The following is a 14,711-nucleotide window of genomic DNA, read 5'->3' on the forward strand; positions in this document are numbered from 1 at the left end:
TTTAGATAATTATTCCACAATTATTCCTTAAATTTACAATTGAGTTTGATTACATCTTAGGCTAGTTCTATTTCTACCTAGTTTCAGGAAACGTACAGGTATCAGTCCCTGTGGATTCGACCTCGGTCTTACCGAGTTTATTACTACATCACAACCCCATACTTGGGGAGTGAACAAGTTTTTGGCGCCGTTGACGGTTACGATTCTCTGAAATTAATTAGTTTTAGAATTAGTTTAATATTAGGATTTAACTAACTTTAGTTTTAGGTTTTTAATTGATTTTTTAGAACTAACTTGTTTCTGTGTTTTGTAGGTTACTGACATAAGTCCATAAATTGGTAATTCCTTCCTAATTTCTCTATTTCTTTTTCCTATTTTTAGAATTAGGGTTTAAAATCTTAGAAATTTTCTAATTCTAGTATCCTCTCATCTGTAGGAAATAGAAACTAGGTTATTTCTTAATTAACTTTCTACTTTTATTAATTTTAACTCTCTTAGAATCTAATTTGTTTCTTAATTTATTTTTAGAATTTTTGTTTAGAAACTAACCTTCCTATTTTGTAGGCCTTTAAGATAGAAATTTCTAATTCGGTAAGCTCCTTCCCTACTTTCTATTTTTCAGTTCTCTTTTAATAATTTACTTTCTAGTTTAGATCTTCCGTAATTTACTTTAGAAATTTCTACTTTCTTTTAGAAGCTAGTTCACTTCTATCTTTCTTTTAAGGGATTGTTCTTCTCTTTTTTTAAAAAAAATCTAACTTATTTTATTTTATTTTGCAGGTTTTAACTCAGGACTCCAATTTGGTAATTTCTTTCCATCTCTCTCTTTCTTTCTAGATTTTCTTTTCCTTTCTTAGGATTAGGTTTTTAATTGAGGGCTGCGAGTGTTTTCATGCCCAAGTGGGCCCGTGACAACACTCGACGTCTCTTGACTGAAGGAGGATTGGTTGAGGGGTTGACTATCCATCGCAGAACTAGACACCGCTCGAAATTCCCTGAGTTAACTGAGGTAATGGCTGAAGACCAACCTCCTCCACTTCCACCCAGGGTGGAGGATACCCAAGATGAGAATGAGGTGCAACAGGCACCCCCGCCTCGTACTTTACGAGATTATCTACAACCGGCGGGAGTGAGTATGCCCTCATGCATGATTTTTCCTGAAAACACAGGACAAATGGACATCAAGCCAGGAGTTATCCAACTCCTTCCCAAATTCCATGGACTTGAATCAGAAAGTCCATATTTACATTTGAAAGAGTTCGATGAGATTATAGCTACATTATGTTTTCCTAATGTATCTGTGGATACAATTAGGCTGAAACTCTTTCCTTTTTCCTTAAAAGAGAAAGCTAAGACGTGGTTACATTCACTGCGTCCTAGATCCATTGGCACATGGAACGATATGCAGAGAGAATTCATAAAAAAATTCTTCCCACATCATTAAACGATTACCCTCAAAAAAGCAATCATGAACTTTGCCCAAAAGGAAGATGAAACATTCTTCCAATGTTGGGAAAGGTTCAAAGATTTGGTCAGTTCATGCCCACAACACGGATTTGAAACGTGGCGCATTACAAATTTTTTCTATGATGGACTGACATCTTCCATGCGCCAAATGGTCGAGACAATGTGTAATGGAGAGTTCATCAACAAAGATGTTGACGAGGTATGGGATTACCTCGATAGTCTCGCCGAAAAAACACAATCATGGGACTATTACCCAATGGCGAACACCACGTCTAGGCCAACTCAATTAAAGGAAAAAGGTGGATTATATCTCTTGAAAGAAGAGGATGATCTCAAGTGTAAAGTGACTACGCTCATGAGGAAAGTTGAGGCCATGGAAGGAAAGAAGGATAAGGTCAATGAAATTGTTTGCGGCATCTGTGATTGCAACATTCACACAACTGAAAACTGTCCTACAATACCCGCCTTTCGAGGAGTGTTGAATGAACAAGCCAATGCCGTAAATAATTATCAAAGACCTTTTACTGGACCTAACTCCAACACATACAATCCTGGCTGGAAAAATCATCCAAACTTTAGTTGGAGGAATGGACAAACGGCGACTCCTCCAGGTTTCTTCAATCAAAATCCAAATCAAGTGAAACCTCAAGAGGAACCGGTTCAAAATCCCATACAAGAGCTGGCTCAGGCAATGCGGGGAATTACAGATTTTATGCAAAAGATAGACTCTCGTATGACGGTTATAGAAAAGGGGATGCTTCCTGTACAACCTCTCCCCAATCCTAAACCGCAGTATGAGAGTAATGATCCCAGCTCTTCAAATCAAATGGGGCATGCTAAATCCATCACCACTCTTAGGAGTGGGAAGATCATTGATAAAACTCTTCCGGTTAGGCCCGAAAAGCCTCAAGAACCAGAAGAGGACAACAATGATGGATCCAGTGATGCCCCACAAAAAGTAGAACCGAAATTTCTAGAGAAGCCAGTTGCTCTATTCCCCCAACGGTTGGTTTCACCAAAACCTCTCTCTAACTCTCAGGATATCCTAGAGGTGTTGAAACAGGTGAAAGTCAACATTCCTCTACTTGATGTCGTTAAACAGATACCTTCATATGCTAAATTCCTAAAAGACTTATGCACGACCAAACGACGAAAAATTATTCAAAAGAAAATCTTCTTGACTGAGAAAGTGAGTGCCATCCTGAAGCAAGACGTGCCGCAGAAATTCAAGGATCCCAGTAGCCCAACCATATCATGTGTAATCGGGAACCATCGAATTGATCACGCACTTCTTGACTTAGGAGCGAGCGTCAATTTGATTCCCTACTCGGTATACAAACAGTTAGGTTTGGGTGAATTAAAACCCACCCTAACCACACTACAACTTGCTGATCGTTCTGTTCGTGTACCAAGAGGGATAATTGAGGATGTGTTAGTCCAGGTCGATAGATTTTACTACCCTGTAGATTTTATCATCCTGGACACCGAACCCATCAATAACATGAGCACTCAGATTCCCGTCATTCTTGGTCGCCCATTCCTTGCCACGTCAAATGCAATTATCAATTGCAGGAATGGTATCATGACTATGTCTTTTGGAAATTTGACATTAGAGTCAAACATTTTTTTCAATAATGGCAGCAATGCAGAGGATGATGACGATTTCCACGACATTAACATGATTGACTCTTTCGTGGAAGATACGACACCTCTAACCTTATCCTCCGACTATCTAGAGACATGTCTGGCCCACTCCCATGATTTTGATGATGACATGATTAGGGAGACGTGTGCCTTGCTTGATACTGCATCGGTACTTAAAGTTAACCGGTGGAGGCCACAATTTGAAGAATTGCCACAAACCGATGTAGTGCCTCTACTGTCTAACCTCAAGCCGCCGAAGCTTGACCTAAAACCTTTGCCCTCTGATTTGAAATATGCCTATTTAGGTCAAGATGAGACATACCCGGTGGTGATCTCTGCCCACCTGGAGAAAGAACAGGAGAGTATGCTTATATCTACTCTCATTGAGCATAAAGGAGCCCTGGGATGGACGATAGCGGACCTCAAGGGAATCGATCCCTCGATTTGTACTCACTGCATATATCTTGAGGATAATGCAAAAACTGCTCGGCAACCACAACGTAGACTAAATCCAAATATGAAGGAAGTGGTTAAGGCCGAAGTTCTTAAACTATTGGATGTGGGTATTATATACCCTATATCTGATAGTCAATGGGTGAGTCCAACTCAAGTGGTTCCTAAGAAGTCCGGAATCACCATCGTAGCCAATGCTAATAATGAACTCGTGCCAACTAGAGTCACTACTGGTTGGAGAATGTGCATTGACTACAGGAAGTTGAATACCGTCACGAGGAAAGATCACTTTCCTTTACCATTCATTGATCAGATCCTTGAAAGGTTAGCTGGTCATTCCTATTATAGTTTTCTTGATGGGTATTCGGGCTACAATCAGATAGAGATAGCCCCTGAAGATCAGGAAAAGACCACATTTACATGTCCTTACGGCACCTTTGCCTATCGAAGGATGCCATTCGGACTATGTAATGCCCCTGCCACCTTTCAGCGATGTATGCTTAGTATCTTTTCTGATATGGTGGGGCAATACCTAGAGGTCTTCATGGACGACTTCTCTGTTTACGGTCCATCTTTCAGCAAGTGCTTGGAAAGTCTTAAATGTGTGCTGAAAAGATGTGAAGAAAAGAACTTGGTACTTAATTGGGAGAAGTGCCATTTCATGGTTTAGAAGGGAATAGTCCTTGGGCATATCATCTCGTCCAAGGGAATCGAGGTAGATAAGGCAAAAATCGATCTTATCTCTAACCTACCCCCACCCAAGAACATCAGAGACGTGCGATCCTTCTTAGGACACGCAGGATTTTACAAGCGATTCATAAAGGACTTTAGTCTCCTCTCTCGTCCTTTATGCACTCTTCTTCAAAAGGATGCTCCGTACGAGTGGACTGAGCAATGCCAGGAAGCTTTCACCAAGCTTAAGGGCACGTTAACCACTGCACCTATCATGCAGCCACCCGACTGGAGCCTTCCTTTTGAGCTTATGTGCGACGCTTCTGATTATGCTCTTGGAGCAGTCTTAGACCAGAGAAAAGATAAGCGGCCCTACGTCATTCACTACGCAAGTAGAACCTTAAATTCTGCCCAAGTGAACTACTCGACTACGGAAAAGGAACTCTTAGCGTAGTGTTCGCCTTGGACAAATTTAGGTCCTACGATCGGATCCAAGATCATTATCTATACGAATCATCGGCAATCAAGTATCTTCTTTCTAAGAATGATTCTAAGCCCCGCTTGATACGATGGATCCTTCTACTCCAAGAATTTGATTTGGAAATTAAAGATAAAAAGGGAGTAGAGAACGTAGTGGCCGATCACCTTTCTCGCCTTAATACCTCTGATTCCCTTGAGGCGACCCATATCAATGATATGTTCCCTGATGAACAACTGTTCAGAGTCTCCCATTCACCTTGGTTCGCTGACATTGCTAACTATCTTGCTACAGGTGCCATACCGACACAGTGGACTGCACAAGATAAGAAGAAATTCTTCACCGAGGTGCGCAACTTTTTCTGGGATGATCCTTACTTATTTAAATATTGCCCAGACCAAATTCTAAGGAGATGTGTACCAGACGATGAGCATTAGAGCGTCATCTCCTTCTGTCACTCAGAGGCCTGTGGTGGTCACTTTTCTGCTAAAAAGACCACGGCCAAGATTCTGCAGTGTGGCTTTTACTGGCCCACTATGTTTAGGGACACTCATGAGTTTTGCAAAGCTTGTGAGCGTTGTCAGAAATTGGGAGCATTGTCTCGTCGAAATATGATGCCTTTGAATCCCATTCTTATCATCGAAGCATTTGATTGCTGGGGCATCGATTTCATGGGACCATTCCCCCAATCGTTTGGGAATCTGTATATTTTGCTCGCCGTGGATTATGTCACTTAATGGGTCGAAGCGATTCCTTGTCGAAAGAATGACCATCGCACGGTCATTAAATTCCTAAAAGAGAACATCCTTTCTCGATTCAGAACACCTCGAGCCATCATTAGTGATGGGGGCTCACACTTTTGTAATAGACCATTCGAGAGCTTAATGAAGAAATACGGTATCTCTCATAAAGTGAGCACCCCATACCATCCACAAACAAGTAGACAAGCTGAGATTTCGAATAGGGAGATCAAACACATTTTGGAGAAAACGGTTAACCCAGATCGTAAGGATTGGTCAATCCGATTGACCGATGCCTTATGGGCATACCATACTGCCTTTAAAACCCCTATTGGAATATCTCCCTTTAGACTTGTCTATGGGAAGGCTTGTCACTTGCCTGTGGAGCTGGAACATAAAGCGTACTGGGCGATCAAAAATCTTAATTTCAATCTGGACAACGCTGGCTCGCTACGCAAACTTCAATTGAATGAACTTGAAGAAATCCGGAATGATGCGTACGATAATTCGAGAATTTACAAGGACAAGATGAAAGCATTTCATGACCAACACATTTCGCGAAAATCATTCACGCCTGGTCAGAAGGTCCTTTTGTACAATTCTCGATTACATCTCTTTCCGGGTAAGCTTCGATCTCGTTGGACCGGTCCTTATATTGTTGTCACTGTTTTTTCGCATGGGGCCGTTGAGATAAGAGATCCCGACAATGGCAAGGAGTTTAAAGTCAATGGACATCGATTGAAACCATTTGTCGAGAAATTTGATTCAGAGGACATGTCCATGCCTCTGACTGATCCTGTTTACCAGGATTGATCTCCTAGTCTGATGGAGGAAGACGTTAAACTTAGCGCTCATGGGAGGCAACCCAGCCTTTTGTTTTATTGTATTGCCTTTTATTTCATTCATTTTCATTTTTTTTATTAGTCAGTTCAATGTTTGTGGGTAACATTACTGCAAACCCTCACGAGATTACAACTCGTCCACTAGGGGAAACCTAGGGGTTTAAAGGCTTGTTGCATACGCTAAATGCAATCGAGAGCACCTACAAAAGTGGTATAGGTAGGATTGTATTTTTGTTATTTTATTTTACTTCTGTTGGTTTCTCCCTTGTGCTGACCGCTCTTACGTAGAAATTTTTGAAAAGCCTCTTGATTCTTTCATCTAGGTATTATTTTTCCATTACTTCTCATTTACTTTTTGTCCCATGTGCATCGCATGCTTATTTCTTTTACATTGAGGACAATGTAGATTTTAGGTTGGGGGTGGGAGATTAGGTCACCTAATCAGCATTTTCTTGGTCTTGTACAAAAGTTGTGAAAATTTTAAAAATTTTCTGACATTTTGTTGAATTTGAAGTGATTTTGATAACCATCTTGGATTTAAAATTACAAGATAAGTGAAGTTGGTAATTTATGACTCTTAGATTCAGTTATCTATTATATTAGATTTCACAGTTAAGTTTGAAGTATTAATCTATAATTGGAAGTTTTAAACATTGATTGAGTTATGAGTTCACATGTCACATCTCGCTTTCACATTAAGATTTCAGTTTGATATTAAAGGAATAAATAAGAAAAAAATAAAAAATAAAAAAATAAAAAGAAAAAAAGGGAGAGAGAGATACCTTTGGAAAAGGTTAGGCGAATAATTTTCACCATAGGTTTGCTCCCTATAGGTGTGGATTCAATTCTCCTCTCCCTCGATAAAAGAAAAGAAAAAAAAAAAAAAGAACTGAAAGGCAAATTCTAGTTTAAGTTTTGAGTGTCCTAAATACTGTTTTGATTATCAATGTTATCATAAAAATTATCCATTGGATTTCTTAATGATGATAAGCCGAGATTTTATTATACACTCATGATACTCATTGTTTAGAATTGTTCTAATTAAATACATAAATACTTTAAAGTTGATTATGAAATTTATTGTGCACTTGATTCCAGGAGGAAGTAATATCCAACATTCATGCATCTTAGAATTTTCGAATCTAGACTGTTTTTTTTAAAAATAAAAATAAAAAATCGCTTGAGTTCATAAAAATTGTCCTGTATTTCTCAACTTATTTTTCGCATACTTTGCTCGGGACTAGCAAAATGCTGGTTGGGGGTTGTGTTGAGGGTCAAATATTGCATATCAGACCCAGTTACTGCATAGTTTTACAAGCATGATACCGTTTAATGGCCTGATTTAATTGTGTTTGTGATGCAGAGTGTATTTACGAGCATGGACTGAAAAAGGGTGGTAAATGCATGGATTTGACGCTCTAGGAGCACCAAGGCAAGGAACGGACTCTAGAAGACCAAGAGCGACGGAATTATACACCAGGGGTCTGCGAAAATCGAGGAATTGAAGCTCAAGTGGCCTGAAAAGTGTCCAGAATGCAAGATCATAGGGTTCCCACCATCTGATCAGTTCGAAACTTCATACGTGGCTTGAGGACCATAAATAAACCGTACACGTAAAATTTCAGCCCCTGGATCACTGTGGAAGTGGCCCAACGGACAGATCAGCCCTTTTAATCATTATGTGGGGCCCGCCTGATATCCGGATATGCTTCAAATTTGTTCTAGACTGTTTAAACCATGTGTCAAAGCGGATGGACGGAGCAGATTTCTCACGATCATCACAGTGGACTCCGTATGCACAGCGCATGTACATAGTGCACCGCTGCCCGCGCCGCACCGGACGGTCAGCCCGGTCAAAGACGGGCTGACCCGTCTTCTTCTTCCGCATCAACAGCGGACGGACGTTGTCCGTCCTTTTTTCATTAGTGGGCCCCATCCGTCACAGGTATCGGAAATCAGAACCGTCCATATGCTCCGAGAGGTGACCAAAACCGTCGCCTAGCTTTCTTTTTTTGTCCCATGCACACACACACAGGTACAGTGCATGTAAATGCAGGATAGACGGTGTAACGAAGAAATCCGTGGGCCACACTAAGTTTGATCCGAAACCAGCCATTCCCACCTAGTTTTTCATTCCTCATTCAATGGACGGAGTGGATTTTCAACCCGGCCTCAAAAAACGGGACTTGCAACGACTCTGTTCCGCAGCAGGAAGCTGCCTCGACTCTGGTGGGCTACCATCATCATACCTCATGATGATCCAAGCCATTCAGATGGAGCAGGAGTGAAAACCGACCGTGCAAGGAAGTTTTCTCGAAGATATCCACGGTGAACATCACCGACCATGTCGTTCTTCCGGTGGCGAAACTCTCGGCTGCGGCAGCTCTGTCTGCGTAAACGGATTTGTTTCCGTTTCGAATACAACATCTCGCTCCTCCGTCCCTAGCAGGGGATAAAAGGAAAAGAGAGAGAGAAGAGGGAGGCATTCTGGGAGCTACGGAACGGAAGAAAGGGAGGAGATCAGTGCACGGTTGGGAAGAGGGCTGCACATCAGGGAGTTCTGCACGTCAGGGAGTTCTTTTTGCTGCTGCTGCACGTCAGGGAAAGGAAAAGAAAAGAAGGGCTGGCACGGGAGAGAGGTTGGGCGGCTGATTGGAGGAAGGACGGAAGAAAAGAAGACAGAGAGAGAAGATGAGAGAGAAAAGATAAGAAATTTTTCTTTATTTTTCTTCTCTTTTTCATTTTCTTTTTCTTTCTATTTGTTTTGGGTTTAGGCTAATCATGAGTGGCTAAACCTCTTAGCTGGGGCTAAGAGGTGAAGCCTGTAGCGAGATGGGAGATACTATTTCATGCGTTTAATATAAATTTCTGAACTGAATTTAATTTTAAGTGATTATTAAAGGAATATTTTCTTAGTCTTTAATGGTCTGTTGTGACTGAAATTACAATGGGTTTGCAATGGCTTTGAATATTTCTTTCCCCCTTTTTTTATGTTTATGAAGTCAGGAAACCATGTTGTTCACCATTGTTCCATGGGCATGGTAGGATGACAGTACCCTTCCTGATCTTCAGACATTGTTGATTGGTTGGTAATTAGTTTAATCCTGTTGTTTGCTTTGTCTCCTGGGCATGGTTAGATGATGGAATCCATTCTAATTCATATACCTTTCATCTCTTGAGAATCAAATCAAGTAAGTTCAGTTCGAATTCCATAATCCTTGATGCAGGCAAAAGATCTCCCTGATCTCTACAAGTGGATCCTCTGAATCCCTAGTTTCCCTTCTCTGAATTCCTTAAGTTTTAGATAATTATTCCGCAATTATTCCTTAAATTTACAATTGAGTTTGATTACATCTTAGGCTAGTTCTATTTCTACCTAGTTTCAGGAAACGTACAGGTATCAGTCCCTGTGGATTCGACCTCGGTCTTACCGAGTTTATTACTACATCACAACCCTATACTTGGGGAGTGAACACGTGAAATGAACCGTGTGATCTTTTATATGAATTGACCAGTTGGTTAGGGTAGATTATTTGCGTTTGGCATTTATTTATATGAATAATAAAAGTATAATATAACAGAGGAATACTTTATTAAATGCATTGCAGGCATTAATAAGTATAGAAGCAACTTTAAAGTCTTCTACTTCCACTCGTATACATAGGTGATATATAAATGATGGAAGACCAGGATGAGGAAGAGATGGTCGAGTCCATCGTTGTTCTTGTAATGGTAACACGCGTTGCAGCTGTTGAGGAATACTGTCGACACTACATGTTGAAAGAGCTAGCTTGTCAAGGGGATGATGCGCGGGACAGATTTATTAATTCTATTATTTGCACAGGTGATAGGGACTGTATTACTCAACTTAGGATGAAGCAGGATGCATTTTCTATCTATGTCATGAAATGCGTCAACGGATGACCCTACGCGATATACGGAATGTTAGTTTGGAGGAACAACTAGTCGTGTTCATACATACAATCGGACATAATGTGCGTAATTGTGTGATAAGACACATGATTTGTCGTTCAGGTGAAACTATAAGCCATCACTTTTACCAAGTTCTAGATGCAATAGTCTCCCTATACCCTAAATATATTAAGCAGGTCGGCACAGAAACCCCGAATGAGATTTAATCAAATCTACATTGGGACACATACTTCCAGGTACCATTGTCGACCAAGGGTTCCTTTGTGAAGTTAAAAGTTAAATTTTGCATCATTTATACTAATCTTATGGGCTTGAAAACTTCCCACATATAGGATTGTGTTGGTGCAATTGACGAGACACATATTCCTGCACATATACAAGCAACACAGCATCCAAGCTTCCGCAATCGAAAGGGTATCTTGTCTCGGAATGTACTTGCTACTCGTTCGTTTGATATGTCAATATTATACGTGTTAGCCAGATGAGAATGTTCAGCTTCAGATGCAATGGTCCTACATAACGCCCTGACGCGAAATGATGATTCTCTAATTGCGCCACCTGGTAATCAATCTTCGCCATCATTCGCTCATTATTTGCTACATAAAATCGTGTTGCTGATAGACTGAAAGAATAATTCTTGTAATTATGTAGGAAAATACTTCGTTGTCGATGTAGGTTACGCTCATTCACCAGGATTCATGGCCCCTTATTGTGAAGTTCGACACTATTTGAAAGAGTATCGTACCATTAGAGCGCCCATGAATATGAAAGCAATTACGAAACGTAATTGAGTGATGTTTCAGTGTAATGAAGGGTAGATTTTCAATTTTGAAGACGACAGTGCAATATCCTTTTGATACACGAGTCAAAATTGTTGTTTCTTGTTGTGTGCTACATTATTTCATACAAAAAGAAGATGGACCAGAACAAGATTTGCGTGATGTTGGTATATCTATGGGTAACGTTGAGACTAATCCTACCCCAAACGAAGTATCAACAATGGATGAGAGACAATGGCTAGTCCAAGTTACTCAACGAAAGAAAGATGCTTGGATCAGAACTCGTGATCAGATTGCGGAGCGCATGTGGGCAAACGCCCAAAATAATAGTAGGATAAAATAAGCATACTCAATTTCTTAAGTACTTTGACTCTTAATATAAATATTATGGCTACTCCGATTTATGTATAAGATAGTATATCTAGCTATTTGGATTATTCAGCTTCGGAATTTGATAAATTTTTCTGAAACATTAGTTAGCCTTTATTTCTTTCTCATTGATATATTTGCTAATTGAATAATATGTTACTCACCTGGTATTCTTTCGTAACTGCATTCCCATGTATACATAGGTGAAATGTCGGACATATAGGGAAGTTCTACACCAACTCTGATGGAGTCACTTTGAGAACTTCGATCCTCACAATGCGTTGTTCTCCACGTGAGAAGTTCGTCAAATCCCTCGCTGAGCCTTCCTCCCGCGCCGCCAAAATAAAATGGACCAGAACTATGGATCAAGTATTATTTGACACCTTGATTGACCAAATTGCATTAGGCCGAAAAGGCTAATAATGGCTTCAAAAGAGAATCGTATCAAGCGGCCACCAACGAGGTGTGTAAACGTACTCAAATCCTTGTCAACTGGCAAAATGTCTAGAATATATTGTGGTATCATAAGAGAGAGTATAATGATGTAAGGGACATGCTGGTTGTGAGCGACTTTGGTTAGGACAATGAGCACATGGTTGTCACAGCCCCAGACGAAGTTTGGGAGGAGTATCTAAAGGTAAGTTAATCCCAAATTATGGTTTTAGAACATTGAAGGTCAAATAATACCTCTCGATGAGATTTTCTTTTTTTGACAACATGTCCAATCTAATTGACAAACTCCCTTCGTCGTTTGGAGTCTCATTCGAGAGCTGAAAGATTGCGTGACAAGCGAATCGAATGGATGAATGATTTAGCAGTGATTGTAGGTTCTGACCAGGTTACGGGACGGTACGCTCAAGGAAGTAGGAACCTAGCCGCGTCTTCATCTTATGCTCATAGAGATTTGAACGAAGCATGAACAGAACTAGACGACGATGTTGATGCGACCTTTCCGAAGAAAATATCGAGGAATCAACGACAAATTATCAATATTCAACTAAAAGTCAATCAAGGGAACATCGATCGTTCCAAAACACTCCTACCCTTAGAACTAAATTCGATAGTACTCGTGGTGGTAGTACGACAACAAAATGGATGCGACCCGCTCGTCCCTGTGACGTCCTTGTCATGTCTCTCATGACTGTAGCAGAGATAATGTATAACTTTGGACTTGGGAATGAGGTCAACCGAACAAGTAGGGTCTTAGACATCTTTGAAGAGGTTCAAGGGCTAATCAACTCTGAGTTCATTGAGGTTAGCCAGCTCCTTGAATAGGGGATGACAAGCTTGCATCTTTTTTTGTTAGTCTACGATCGGAACGTCGTGTTGATTAGCTGAAAAAGATTCTGTCTGATTTGAAGGGCAATGGTGTTGGTGCTTCTAGTTGATGGAAGCAGAAGTAATGAGTTTTGAAATTTTGATACTTACGTTACACTTTGGATCATATTTAGGGTAGGAGAAGATTTATTACAATATATTTAACAAACCTGTAGTAACTAAATTAATATGTGTTTGATTATGCTAGTAGTGGATCTATTTAACAGGTATATGATCCACCTCCTACGGTGCCACTTATATTTCAACTGGCGGGGGAGCAATCTGCACCGTGATTGTAAACCACGGACTGAGCATGATGCATGTTGAATACTTCTACTCATCTTCATATAGACAGAAGCATACATTAAGTAGATGAAATATGGTTTGTATATAATCATATGTATCAATTTTCTGTCTATTATGTGAATATAGATGGGTTCCAGCAAATACTACGTTGCTCTTGTGAGTTGTCGTCCAGGCATATACTTATCTTGGGACGAGACATGGTTACATGTAGAAGGATTCAGCGGTGCCAGACACCGATCTTCAAATCAATGGTAGATGCAAGTGCATGGTGGATTTCTAACCAAGCATGTATCACAAGTGGACAGTCCACATCACGGGATATCGTACCTGGGTACATATCCCAGTGTTGTAGTGATGTTGCTACATTGACTTTATTTACGGACTCGATCCAACATATTTACGGATCCTTGATATGTAAGACTACATAGACGGACAATACCCCTATGTCATTTGGGGAAAGAGTGGTTGCATTAGTAACTGTCTTGCTAGTTATATTAATCATTTTGTATATTATCATTAAGTTATAGCTTGCACATGTAGTTACATCGACTGACTCCTTATTATAGTAATGTTCGGTTTAATGAACTCATATATGCTGCTTGGTGACGGACTGAATATCGAACTTTTAATTGCTTGTCTAATTATCTGGACTAGTAATGATTTTATGAAATGTACAACTATTTCAACATGATTTTGTGGTAATCATGTTGGGCATTTTGTGGACATGTAAGTTTTGGATCATTCATAATCCGGTGATGATAAATTATGTTTATATCCATTTGTCGCATTTTATTCTCTAAAGGATTCGCTCCGTATTATACCACATAGTGAAGTGGGCAACACTCTGAATATCATATGGCCATTTCACCAAAGGTAGGCATGATCTTATAACCAATACGAGTTACAATATATGTCTATCTAATGCATGATGATGATTTGCGCAGGAGACTATGAATCCAGCGAAGTGTCAACCTACACTCCTTGCATATTTTGGATGCAAAGATCTAGAGTAAGTGCAGGTGGAGTGAATTTGGGTGAAAATTCGCATTGCATATTGAGGTGTGCTTTATGTACTTTACTTGTTCGACATGGAAACCAAACACATCAAGGTAAAATGGAGGCTCCGCTTACATGTCTAAATTTGTTATTGTTTACGTCTAATGTAGGGTTGCGATTTCTTCAAAGTTAATCCCCTCTTTCAGATGACTCTTTGAGATTTGGCTGATTAGTCGAAAGTACTTTGCATGTGTATATACCGAAAAACAATGGTTGTTCATCACGTCCTGTTGTTTCGTCATCTCTCAACCGGTTTATTACCATTTTCTTTATACACATATAGGGTAAATTTCTATGCATGTACTTAAGACACTCACATATACATCTGTGAGTGTGATCCACATTCGTTTTGATACAGCAAAATCTTTGTTTTTTCCCTTCATCTAGATCAGTAGGACGAGTTCAACAGATTGGATTGGCTGTCAAATGAACAGGACAGTGTGCCTTAAGACGATTTTAATGGTGGATCTCTAATCTATATTGTTTTCCTGTAATTTGGCTGCACTTGAGATTTAGATCAACAAATGATGCGGTGACATACCATAAATTGATTTGTTAAAATGATCTGAACGGAATGGATGAAACACATACATCATGGTGGGGCCCACTGACCACCATCATTGGGTTTGATGCAGGTGGACTGGCCGGTCCGTAC

General features: G+C 40.1%; 1 non-coding gene across 1 annotated transcript; it reads right to left on the bottom strand.

The window, feature by feature from the left end:
• Window positions 1-1,450: 1,450 nt before the first annotated feature.
• LOC131247489 (small nucleolar RNA R71) lies at window positions 1,451-1,557 on the bottom strand. The gene has a single exon (XR_009171779.1). It is a non-coding gene; the product is annotated as a small nucleolar RNA R71 (small nucleolar RNA).
• Between the last annotated feature and the right edge of the window lie 13,154 nt (window positions 1,558-14,711).

Source organism: Magnolia sinica, chromosome 5 (assembly GCF_029962835.1).
Source record: "Magnolia sinica isolate HGM2019 chromosome 5, MsV1, whole genome shotgun sequence".
NCBI lineage: Eukaryota > Viridiplantae > Streptophyta > Magnoliopsida > Magnoliales > Magnoliaceae > Magnolia > Magnolia sinica.